This window comes from Topomyia yanbarensis, chromosome 2, assembly GCF_030247195.1.
Source record: "Topomyia yanbarensis strain Yona2022 chromosome 2, ASM3024719v1, whole genome shotgun sequence".
Lineage (NCBI taxonomy): Eukaryota > Metazoa > Arthropoda > Insecta > Diptera > Culicidae > Topomyia > Topomyia yanbarensis.
The window spans coordinates 191,578,104-191,590,226 of NC_080671.1; the positions used below are offsets into that span (position 1 = coordinate 191,578,104).

General features: G+C 37.1%; 1 pseudogene; it reads left to right on the forward strand.

The window, feature by feature from the left end:
* The window catches only part of LOC131679954 (uncharacterized), a 15,951-nt pseudogene extending 4,131 nt beyond the window's left edge, over positions 1–11,820 (forward strand).
* Positions 11,821–12,123: the final 303 nt, after the last annotated feature.

Consider the following 12,123-nt stretch of genomic DNA (forward strand, 5'->3'; position numbering starts at 1 on the left):
TGACATCCCCAAGCATTGGAAACTAACACTACTCGAGTAATTAGCCAAAAATAGGACAAGTCGAGCGCCAATGTGGTCATTATTTAAAAGAAATTGTTTTCAAACAATAAATGGCAATAAATGTTCTTTTGATTGACACATTTCGCGATTTACTCCATTTTTTCAAATTTTTTTGCTAGATTAAAAATAAACGTCATGACGAATCACCCTGTATTAAATTATTCAGATCAACTTTATTCCAAGAGATTCAATTTTAATTGTCAATTCCTTCAAGTGATTTTTTTTTGTTAATGCATACTCTCCGCGACTCATTGCAACCAAAAGTTGTTTTACTCAGAAGTAACCAAAATTTATTGGATAGCTCAATAGAAGGAATGGCCAAAGTGGTTATCTTCGTTCAGTATTGGCACTACACCATTCTAATTTGTCTCAATCGAGATTCAACGTCCCAGCTCAACCGCTGGAAAATTAGCCAGAATTCCGACTGATTTTTTGAGGGTTCTCGCTCAAGTGACATAACTGGCATAACATTTGGCAGAGATGTCCTTAATTTGCTCTCAGTCTGGCAGAGATGTCCTTAATTTGCTCTCAGTCCATTTGGTAACCCTAGTTTACGGGACACTCTATATAGCAGTTCCAGCTCCACAGGGATGTGGTGAACATCAGTTGAGCTTCAAAATAGCGGGAATCTTGCCTGCTTCAGTCTCGTTTCAATTTTAATTTGCTCAACGTACACAAAAAAAATACATAAAAATAATTCTGTTACAATTCGATCCCAAGTCCTTTGGATCACATATTTCGGACGATACCATCTGGACTATATTTCCGCTTTACACCAAAGGTATAACTGATGACCACAACAAATACGTCAAGGTTCATTTGATTGAAGGTTCAGCTCGCCGGGTAGCCAGAGACAGCACTATTTTCATAACTTTCAGGACAACGAAAGTTTAATTTTGCAATAACTCATGAACCAGTTGTCATAGCTATGAACTGTCTTTAGAAGAAGTTGTTCTACTTGACTGAATCTATAGAATGCAGCATAAAATATATTTTTCAGGGGCACCAGGCGGCATATTTATGAATTTAATGAAAATGTATTATTTTCTCATAGTAAACTCCATACAAACTTAGAATCATTTGTGCTAAAACATGCTCCAACAGATTTGATTCAAAATTAGCGTGGGAGTTTGTTGAAGAATTACGAATTTTTCTAACTTGGTTCTGTGGTATTCAATTTTTTTCATATATCCTCGTGCCACCCTAATATATATATATATATATATATATATATATATATATATATATATATATATATATATATATATATATATATATATATATATATATATATATATATATATATATATATATATATATATATATATATATATATATATATATATATATATATATATATATATATATATATATATATATATATATATATATATATATATATATATATATATATATATATATGATTTATGGACTCCCAAACGGCTTGACCGATAAGCATTTCTTATGGAGCGTATTTATTTGCTATTGATTGAGGATTGTTGGCCCGCCAGATAGCGCTTCGGAACAAATTGTGTTTTCTTCCTACGCGCGATGTGTATTAGCTAGTCTCTTATACAAATGTGGTGTCAGCGCTATCGTTTTAAATATATCTTCGTTATATTGTTTTGGTTAAAACATTTACCTACAGATAATGTTTTCAAAAATTAGCCATATTCGAAAACTTGTGGGACCTACAAAGTTAGTATCTTCAGAAGATATACTTATAATTACCTGATATACAACTTTGTCGTAAACACTATCTTTCTATCTTATTCCATTAAAATGTTGATAACAGCGCCGCCCTAGTGACTGAACTCCGAACTAAGCGCCAGATACCATACAACAACTTTGTCAAAGACACCATAGCTCTAAATATAAAGATAAAGAAAGGACGTGTGAATTGTGGGTTACCCCTTTTTGCACGCTAGGTAGCCCCTCGATCTACGGAAATTGTCGTGAATTGAATGGTAGTTCATGTAACGATCTTATTTTTTCTATACAACATGGGACAATGGACTACTAATAAAATCGTGTATTTTAACTATAAAAATAATATTGATTTGGAAATGCGGAAGTTTTTTTTTCCATTTGCTGTAAAAAAAATGCAAAATGTCGTCTAGCCCCTTTTGGACGCTAGCCATTTATTTCATTTTAATAATTTATTTCATTGAGCATTTTTTATTAATTTGAGTTCATTTTATCTATTTTATTGATGTTATCCATTGTATTCTTTCTCATTAATTTATAAGTATCATTTATTTTATTCATATCATTCATTTAACTTATTTTGGTCACTGTTTTCATTTTATGCATTTTACCCATTTGCGCAGCTAATTCATTTTATTCAGTTTCTTCATTTTAATGATCTGGCTCTTTTTTCTGTCATTCATTTCATCCATATTACCAATTTCACACAATTAAATTTATTTCATTATTTTATAACTTAATTAATATCGATTTATTTTTTATTTTATTATGTTTGTTTTTCTTCCTTTTATTCACTTCATCAGTTCTAATCATCTTGTTTATTTTATTTATTCTATTCATTTTATCAATTTCTTTAATTTTAAACATTTTTATTTATATATTTTTATTAGTTTAATTTTTGTTAAATTTTATTCATTTTATACATTTCATTCAGTTTTGGTGTTTTTGCCTTTCTCATATAAAGAAAAACTATGCAATCACTGTAAAAATCGACTTTTTAACAGAGGCCCGGAGGGCCGAGTGTCATACACCATTCGATTCAGTTCGAGATCGACAAATATCTGTGTGTGTATGATTATGTGTATGTATGTGTGTGTCACTTAAACTCACACAATTTTCTCAGATATGGCTGAACCGATTTTCGCAAACTTAGTTTCATTTGAAAGGTATAACGCTCCCATAAGCTGCTATTGAAATTTTAGTTGATCCGACTTCCGGTTCCGGAGTTACAGGTTGAAGAGTGTGGTCACACAGAAAATTCCCATATAAACTGGTACCACCATGATGTTCAAATGATGTAAAACATATCAAAATTGATGTAACATTACTCTAGTTTACGGGTCTGGATCACTAATGATCAATCAAAGCAGCTTTGACCACATTGGCCACCTACGACGGTTCATGGCGCCCCCGGGAAACCCGCCAAGTTCCTAAGCTAATATCACATTCCCCAACGAATTCTCTACCGATTTTTACACACAAATGAAAGATACAGTAATACCATTGACTGCTGCTGAATTTCATTCGGTTCTGACTCTTGCTTCCGGAGTTACAGGGGTGTTAGTAAGGATACACTGAAATTTCCCATATAAATCGGTACAATCGTAATACCTCAGAGGCTAAAAATTATTGAAATGGTCACCAAATTACTTCTAATCGCAGATCTAGATCACTGATTGGCTATCAAACATTCTTTGAATATATTGTCCACTATCGACGATTCCGGAACTCCGGACATATTCCACAATTAAAGTCACATCGGTTCTTCGGTGATGACTGAACCGATTTTCTCAAACCAAGTCTCAAATGGAAGGCAAAATATGCAGTTGAGTATTGCGTCGCCGTACCCCAACCCCCCCCCCCCCCCGCCATGCCCTTACACCTCCATCCTTCATCACTCCCCTTCCCTTGAACCATCCTCACGCCCGCATTTCCTTCGTCCACCCCGTATACCGAAATAAGATGAAGGATTTCTGACTCATCCTCCACTCCCACTCTACTAACCCCCCATTCCCTCCACTTTCAAACCCATTCCACCAACAATTCAAAATATAATCACATGAAGATAACATTGAACTCATGCTGATTAAGCTAACTAAATATTATTCTTTTGCCTTTCTCATATAGAAAGGTTATGCAATTGCTCCAAAAACCGACTTTCTAACCGAGGCCCGGAGGGCCGAGTCTCATATAGCATTCGACTCAGTTCGCCGAGATCGCAAAATATCTGTCTGTATGTATGTGTGTATGTATGTGTGTATGTATGTGTGTATGTATGTATGTATGTATGTATGTATGTATGTATGTATGTATGTATGTATGTATGTATGTATGTGTGTGTATGTGCGGATTTGTTAACAAAATGTCCACATCGGTTTCTCGGAGATGGCTGAACCGATTTTTACAAACTAAGATTCAAATGAAAGGTATAATATTCCCATAGGTTGCATTGAATTTCATTTTCAACCGACATCTTGTTCCGGATTACGAGTTGAAGAGTATGGTTACAAAACAAAATTTGTTGATTTGTCCACATCGGTTTTTCGGAATTTTCTGAACCGGTTTTGACAAACTTGATTTTAAATTAAAGGTCCATCAGCTGCTGTTGAATTTTGTGTGGATCCGAGTTCTGATTCCTGAATTACAGGGTGATACGTACGATCACGCAGCAAATCCCGATTCTAACAAATTCTGCGATGAATGCAAAAAGGTGAAATTTTTTCCAAAATGTGAATTTGTAGATCTAGGTCACCAACAGTCATTCAAAGTCTCTTTGGCCACACTGGCCACCATCGACGGATCCGGAAGCATCCAAATTCAGAATAACGGTTATATTGGTTTCTCGAAAATGGCTAGAACGATTTGATCAACTTAGTCTCAAATGAAAGGTGTTACGTCCCCGGAAACTGATATTAAATTCCATCTCCATCCGACTACCGGCTCCGGAGTTACGGGTTGTGGAGTGCGATCACATAGAAAACTCCGATTCAAACCGATACCGCGATGAATGCGAAAAGGTGCTCTTGTATATACTTACCAAGTGTAATAAGAATAAAAGACATTTCCATAATGTTATATTGTACGAATCAGCTATTAAATCATAGTTTGGAAAAATTAGAAAGGCACAATTGCACCGCTAGGTGGATTAAAACAGATTTTTTTTCTTTTTATTCATTGCACCCTATTTATTGGATTGAAACAATTTATTGTATAATTCTGTTAGTTAATGTAGTCTAATTTTACATTGAATGAACTGAAGAAACTTGCATTGCATTGGGGTACAAGCGTTTCGTTTTCGCAGATAAAAATGCAAACAAAGGAAATGTATAGTATATCATTTTCTTCGTTTTTCAATTGCAAAAACAGCTGTGTACAGTACAGTATTTATCGAATTAATGATACATAACCTAGCTTGAACAAAAGAAATACTGAAAAATCGCGGTTTTGACTATTTTAACAAAAATTGTATTGTATTGTCTTCGATTTAAGAAAGTTACATCGCACAGACTTAGACTAAACACTAACTTAAACCTATTTTTAATTTAAATGATTCTTTACTAATATGAAAATCAAACAAATGATAGACACTGTTGAAGCGTTGACAGCGAACACCCAAAGGATTATTCTGGCCGTACTGCGTGCGATGTGTTGAGCGTCGGATAAAATCAATCGAGTTTTGCTAGAAGCGCAGGAGAGTCTATGTTGTCTGTAAGAAGGTCGAAAATGAAAAGTCGTTGCAGAAAGATCCGTCTGTTTTGCAGCGTAGGGAGATTGATGAGGATACAGCGATCTTCATATGGAGGAAGCTGGAAACGGTTTTGCCAGGGTAACCGACGAAGTGCAAACCTGATAAAGTGCTTCTGTACCCGTTCGATACGATCAATGTGTATGGTGTGATGCGGAGCCCAAATAGTAACGCCATATTCTAGAATACTGCGTACCAGTGTAATGTATAGTGTTTTTAGACAATACAAATCATTGAAATCACGAGTGTTGCGTTTGATGAGTCCAGGCTTTAGCTATAACGGAAGAGTAATGTACGGTAAAGCGTAGCTTACAGTCGAGAATGACACCAAGGTCCTTGACGGATACAACTCGTTCTACAGGAGCAGAACACAATGAGTATTCGAACTTAATTGGAGTATGTACTCGGGTAAAAGTGATTTTGTTGCATTTTTGAATATTCACACTCATTCCGTTTCTGTCGCTCCAGTCAATGATCCAATCGACGTCCATTTGCAATGCACAACAGTCTACCATAGTTGTTATCACACGGTAAATTTTCAGATCATCAGCATACGTGACTTTGGAAGACGATAATTCACTGCAGAGGTCGTTCACGAAGAGCACAAATAGCAGAGGTCTGAGATGACTCCCTTCAGGAACGCCCGATGAAATGTGGAAAGGATCCGAGAGTGTAGTTCCAAGTCTCACCGAGGCGCTACGGTTCGCAAGGTACGAGGAGATTCAATTAGTCAGCCAGTCCGGCAGTCCAGTCCAGCACTCCAGTCCACCTTAGCTTTTCCACAGCAAGCTGATGGGGAACACGGTCGAAAGCTTTCGAGAAGTCGATGTACACCGCATCGATCTGTTGTCGTTTTTCCAATTTATCAATCAGCGACGACACGTAGCTAGCGTAGATTTGTAGTTGTCGAGCACTTTTTTACAAAACCATGCTGGTCCAAAATGATGATGTGTTTTAACGCGGGGTAGATAAAATCTAACAACATACTCTCGAAAATTTTAGGGAGGCAGCCTAAGATTGAAATTCCTCTATAATTGGTGACATCATGTACGTTGCCTGTTTTAGGGATTGGAGTTATCAAAGCTTCCTTCCACTTCGTGGGGAAACATTTTCAGCGAGAGAGCGATTGTATAATAGGGGTGCTGGTAGCGCCAAAGATGAAGAGCAATTCTTGGTAAACGATGGTTGTAGCCCGCCGGACACCGGGCCCTTGGAGCTGTCGATCCCTCGAAGATTAATATGTATCTTATGTTCGATGAATGATGTTGCAGGCAAATTCAGAGTGAACATTGGCAAACTACTCAAGTACGATTCAGACAAAGGTGGTGAGTTATTACTTAGCACGTTTTGATAGAATGACGAGAATAGATTTGCTGACTCCGCTGATGACGTTGATATCCTGTCTGGATAGTTGACGCATTCCGGAATTCCACCGGAGCACATTTTGTTCCGCAGGTAAGACCAAAACTGCTTTGGGTTGTCCTTCATGCTGCTATGAAGCTATCAATTCGGGAAAAATATGAGCGAAAATAAGCATTCACGAGCTCGAATTGGCGTTCTAATTCCCGCACGGACGTTTTGTCGGTCTCGCCTCTCGTTCTAAAAAATCGTTTTCGAGCCTTCCTGAGACGATTTCGAATATTTCGTAACTCAGCATACCACCAAGGTCGATTGTTATCCGGGCGGCGTGTGCGTTTCCTCCTAGGCATAAGTTGTTGAAATATTGATTCCAGTTCGTGATAAAATCTATTCACAGATTCATCCAGAGTACCCAGCGTTAATATCTCAACCGAATTTATTCGTGAAATTACAGTGTTTAATTCATCATAATCGCATTGATTGAAATCGTAGAATAAATCAACATCGTCATTCATAGACACGGGAAACACAGCGTCAACTTTCAACACAAAGGGATTGTGGTGACGTTCTAATTTCATTAACGGTAAGGGTGGCTCCAATACTTCGCATCCGCCAGTGTTACTAACAAACGCTAAATAAAGCAACCTGCCATTCTCGTTCGTCAAATAGTTCACTTGTTGTAGGCCAGAAGCGATCATGGTTTCGACCAGCAACATTTCATATTCCGAGGAGGCATTTATTGGAATAAAACATCCAACTTCGTCATCGAAACTCCAACGTAGCTGAGGTAAATTATAGTCGCCTAAAACCACCACCATATCGTTGGTACCAATTTGATCGTAGAGTCGATTGGCACAGGCAGCATGCTGTTCATACAAAGCGAGATCAGAATTCGGTGGTAGGTAAACGGTAGGTAAACGGGCGGCTCCATCGACGGTCACAATATTGCTTGGATTTCCCAAATCGCTATCACTTTGCGAATTTTCCACCGATTCGAAAAAATCAAATGATTCTAAAAGTTGAAAGAATGGTATAGAAACGGTATAAAATGAAATTTTGATGTTTTTGACAAAGTGCAATTATTTGGACGAGTGAAAGTTGAAATTAGTAATGGATCGGAACATGTAATGAAAAAAATATTTCTGACCTGTAACACTTAACGCTACTGTTACAGAAGTTACTGTGCGCAAATTATACTTGCTATTCATTATTTTGAAAAATTCTAAAAAATAGAAAATAAGAATAAAAATCAGAGTAAATGAGAACGAAATTTTTTAACTGTTTCAAAATTAAATTAGTTTAATTGAAAAAATGATCAAAAACGATTTCATAACACTAATTGTTACTTACGTAGTAAAACAACTCGTATTTAAACTGGTATTGTCACGAGTCACATTTCCACTGACAGCACGAAACCTGACGAAATGCTAACGGTAACTGTACACTGGGGTACAAATGTACCCTACGCCAACTTTGACTCCTGCTTCCACGAAGGCCAAAATCAAACTGGATTTTCTTACTCTTACTCTTACTATTACTTTTCTTACTCTTACTATTAAATTCAATTATGGTTAGGGTCCCAGGTCGGTAAATGCCGAATTCTCGTTTTCACACGGCCCCGAAGATGGCGTGGTGAACATTGTACCAGGACTGTGCAGGACTCGGAACTGTGTATCAGCCCAAATATTGAATAAATTTTACCCGTGATTTCAGGGTCCAAGGCCAACTGGAAAGCTTCATTGATTAGAAGTAATTAACTAACCGTTTCGAATAATAGTACATAATAATTGGATAGCGTATATTTAAAAAATCAACGAACGCGGAAAACAAAAACTGTTGCCACTTCGAGTTTATGTTACGGACGGGGGTGGGTAAGGATTTCAGTGTGAAAAAAGACACTTGTTGCGACCTAACCCTTGATCCCCCAAAATAATTATGCTTCTAAGATAAGAAAATATTTGATAAGTAATGGCCCAGGCGCTAGAAAAATTTTGCTGAAAGTAATTATATCGTGAAGTTCTATATAGCATTTTTGTCTTGTGTCTTGAATGTATTTAACTTAACTGAATGTATTTAACTTTCTACTGAATGCTTATTTTTGAAGAGGGTTTAATGGAATGAAACATTTGGAAAATCACTGCTCTAAGACCTATGCGATATAAAATTACTTTACATGTTTATATGGCAGCATTAAGATTGAAGTAAAGATGGGTTCTTATTTCACAAAACGAACAAACATACATTTTTTAATGTTTCAAAGATTTTCTTCCATTTAATTCCACTATGTTTTTATAGTTAGATGCACTTGCACTTCACTATTTAACAGATACCGGTATTTCGATTACTACTTGTAATCTTCTTCAGTGTTTGTATCAGTCTATAGGAAATTACGGGATTGTAAAGTCGTTTTATCTAGGGAAGCGGGTAGGATGTGGTCGATGGGTACCTAGGTGCATGAAGCTGGCCGTTTTTTGCATGTAGGTAAAATTTCGAAGAGCCATGAATATCCGTTACCTTGGTTTCGATTTAATAAGAAAGGAGACGAATGTTTGAAAATTTCCAGGCTTTCAGCTACGTCTAATTTCCAAGGATTAGAGACTTGACGCTGAATTTTAATATCTTCTATAGTTAAGTTATGTTTTTCTGAAAAAGCGTGTTCCGCTACCTTGGATTTGAAGTGGAATGGTAAATCTTTAGCAGATTCTCTAGAAGCTTTTGCTATTTCCGCAATATGCTCTTTGAGTCGAATTTCTAATGTTCTCCTGGTTTGTCCAATATAAACTTTATCACAATGTGAACATGATATTTTGTATATCCCCGATTTGCTCAGTGTTTCTATCGGATCCTTTGTGGATCCAAGTATTGATTTTAGCTGGTAATTTTTACTACTGAAAACTAGATCTACGCCAAACTTTTTTAATTTTTTTCTAAGTGGATAAGCCGTATTCTGATTGAAATCTACTGCTATCCTTTTTAAATTTTCAGTTGTTGGAGTTAAGGTTGTGAGGTTTTGCTTATGAAGTATTCTAGATTTTTTATTAATTATTGATTGGATGGTTTGCTCTGGATACCCGTTGAGCTTACCTGTTTTGAAAATGAATTCAGTTTCTTTAGTTTTTGCTTCTTCCCCTAATGGTAGAGTAAGCATCCTATGGACCATGTGGTGAAAAGCGGCCATTTTATGCTGATATGAATGGTTTGAAGTATTTGGTATAATTCTCTCAGTATTTGTAGGTTTCCTATATATTTCGAAAATTAAGGACCCCCCTCTCTTTTTACAAGCACATCCAAGAAGGGCAAATTGTTATCTTTCTCTTCTTCATGTGTAAAATTGATATTTTTATGGATGTTGTTAATGGTTTTCAACATCCGGGATAAATTTTTACGTTTGATAATACATTTTTTTCAATGGAATGTCCCATTATAGAAATATTTCTAAAGCTTGTGTATTTAAGAAATATTTTGATTTTTTAGATTTTGTGTTTTCGATTCAAACACTTTTAGTTTTGCAGTCGTTTAAACGAGGTAAAAGTGCTAAACTATGCTTTTAAAGCCATCGATAAAAAGCACACTACCTGTAGTTGTCCACTGTAGGTTAATATCCTTTTTGACCTTTACTTTTTCCCCAGGATCAAACGAAGTTTTAGTAGAAATTGTTTATTACTATTACTGTTTCATAATTAAAGAAAATAAGCCCAGAATGGTATTCAGATCTATCGAAACTGTGCAACATATCATCTCTTCGAATCATTTTACCACTCGGGACACACTAAGGAAGGTTCAGTTGGTCATATTCCTTCGGCCAGCTTCGCAACAAGCGCAAGCTCACGCAGAAAATTCCCTCCGGCGGAGCATGTTTCAGTTGCATATGGTTACATAACTTCTGAACTTGTATCATGAAAACAGAAATAAAACAATACTAACAAGTTTTAGCACGAATGAACGATTCGGTTTTGCGAACCCCCTTTCGGACGAATTGACCCTTTTGCAAACCGGTTCTGCATGCATGTGGCCGGACCAAGCCAAACATTTGTGCACCCCTCTGCCGGCACCAGCGGACCTACCATGTACAGGAAGAAGTACGAGCTGAAAAAACGGAAAGATTTCGCTCACAGAAAAAGAGTTTATAGTGATGGAACCAGAAAGGGTACCTACGGCGAAGACAATCATCAGTAATAATGCCAAGCTGACCTGCAACGAAGATCGTACATCTAGTAGCTCAACTATATAAGCTACATGAACCAATGGAAATCCATCAGTAATATCTGAAGGCATTGTATCGTAAACAAGTCAACAAAAATGGCATTTAAAGTGAGTGATGCAGTTCTAGATTTAAGGTGTTGAATCAAGAGATTACTAACAAATTGTGAATTCTGTAGTTTCTAGCTCTATTCGCTGTTCTTTCCGTTGCATACGCTGGAGTTATTCCAGTGCAGGAAGTACACACATCCTACCACGAACCGGCTCATATTACCCAGTACCATCAACCACAGCCAACACTTCTGAAGACAATTGCACAACCGACGCTCGTGAAAACTATCGCCCAGCCAACACTTGTGAAACAGGTCGAATATCACGATGATCATAACGCTCAGTATGATTTTTCTTACGGTGTCCATGATGAGCACACTGGAGACATCAAGGATCAGCACGAATCCCGCCACGGAGATCAAGTGCATGGCCAGTACAGCCTGATCGATTCCGACGGACACAAGCGCACGGTCGAATACACCGCCGATGACCACAACGGCTTCAATGCCGTGGTACACCGAGAGCCAACCGACATCAGAATCCCACAGCCGGTGCAAAAGGTGGCTATCGCTCAGCCCGTAACGAAAGTGATCTCCCAACCGACGTATATTGCCTCAGCCGGTCATTACCATTCCGCCGCTCCTGCTACTGTGATCAAAACCGCTGGACTATCGCACTACTAAATGGTAGAATGTTCTCGAGCTGTGAAACTGTTGGTAGTTCATTATCATTAAACTCGTCCAACGCTAGGTTTAAAGTACAAAATATACTCTTACGATTTTATTGGTTAGTGTTTTTTGTTTGTTTTTGGGATAACTCATAAACATATTGAAAGGATTCATATATGACTAACATGAGTCGAAATGTTAAATATTTGGTTGATCTAATGTTATTACTATTAATGTCTACGAAAACTTCGATTTAGGTAAACGTCAATCGTTTCCTTCGAATTATTCTAATCAGCGTCATCCGTGCATTTCTCCGGAAATGCATAGAAAAAT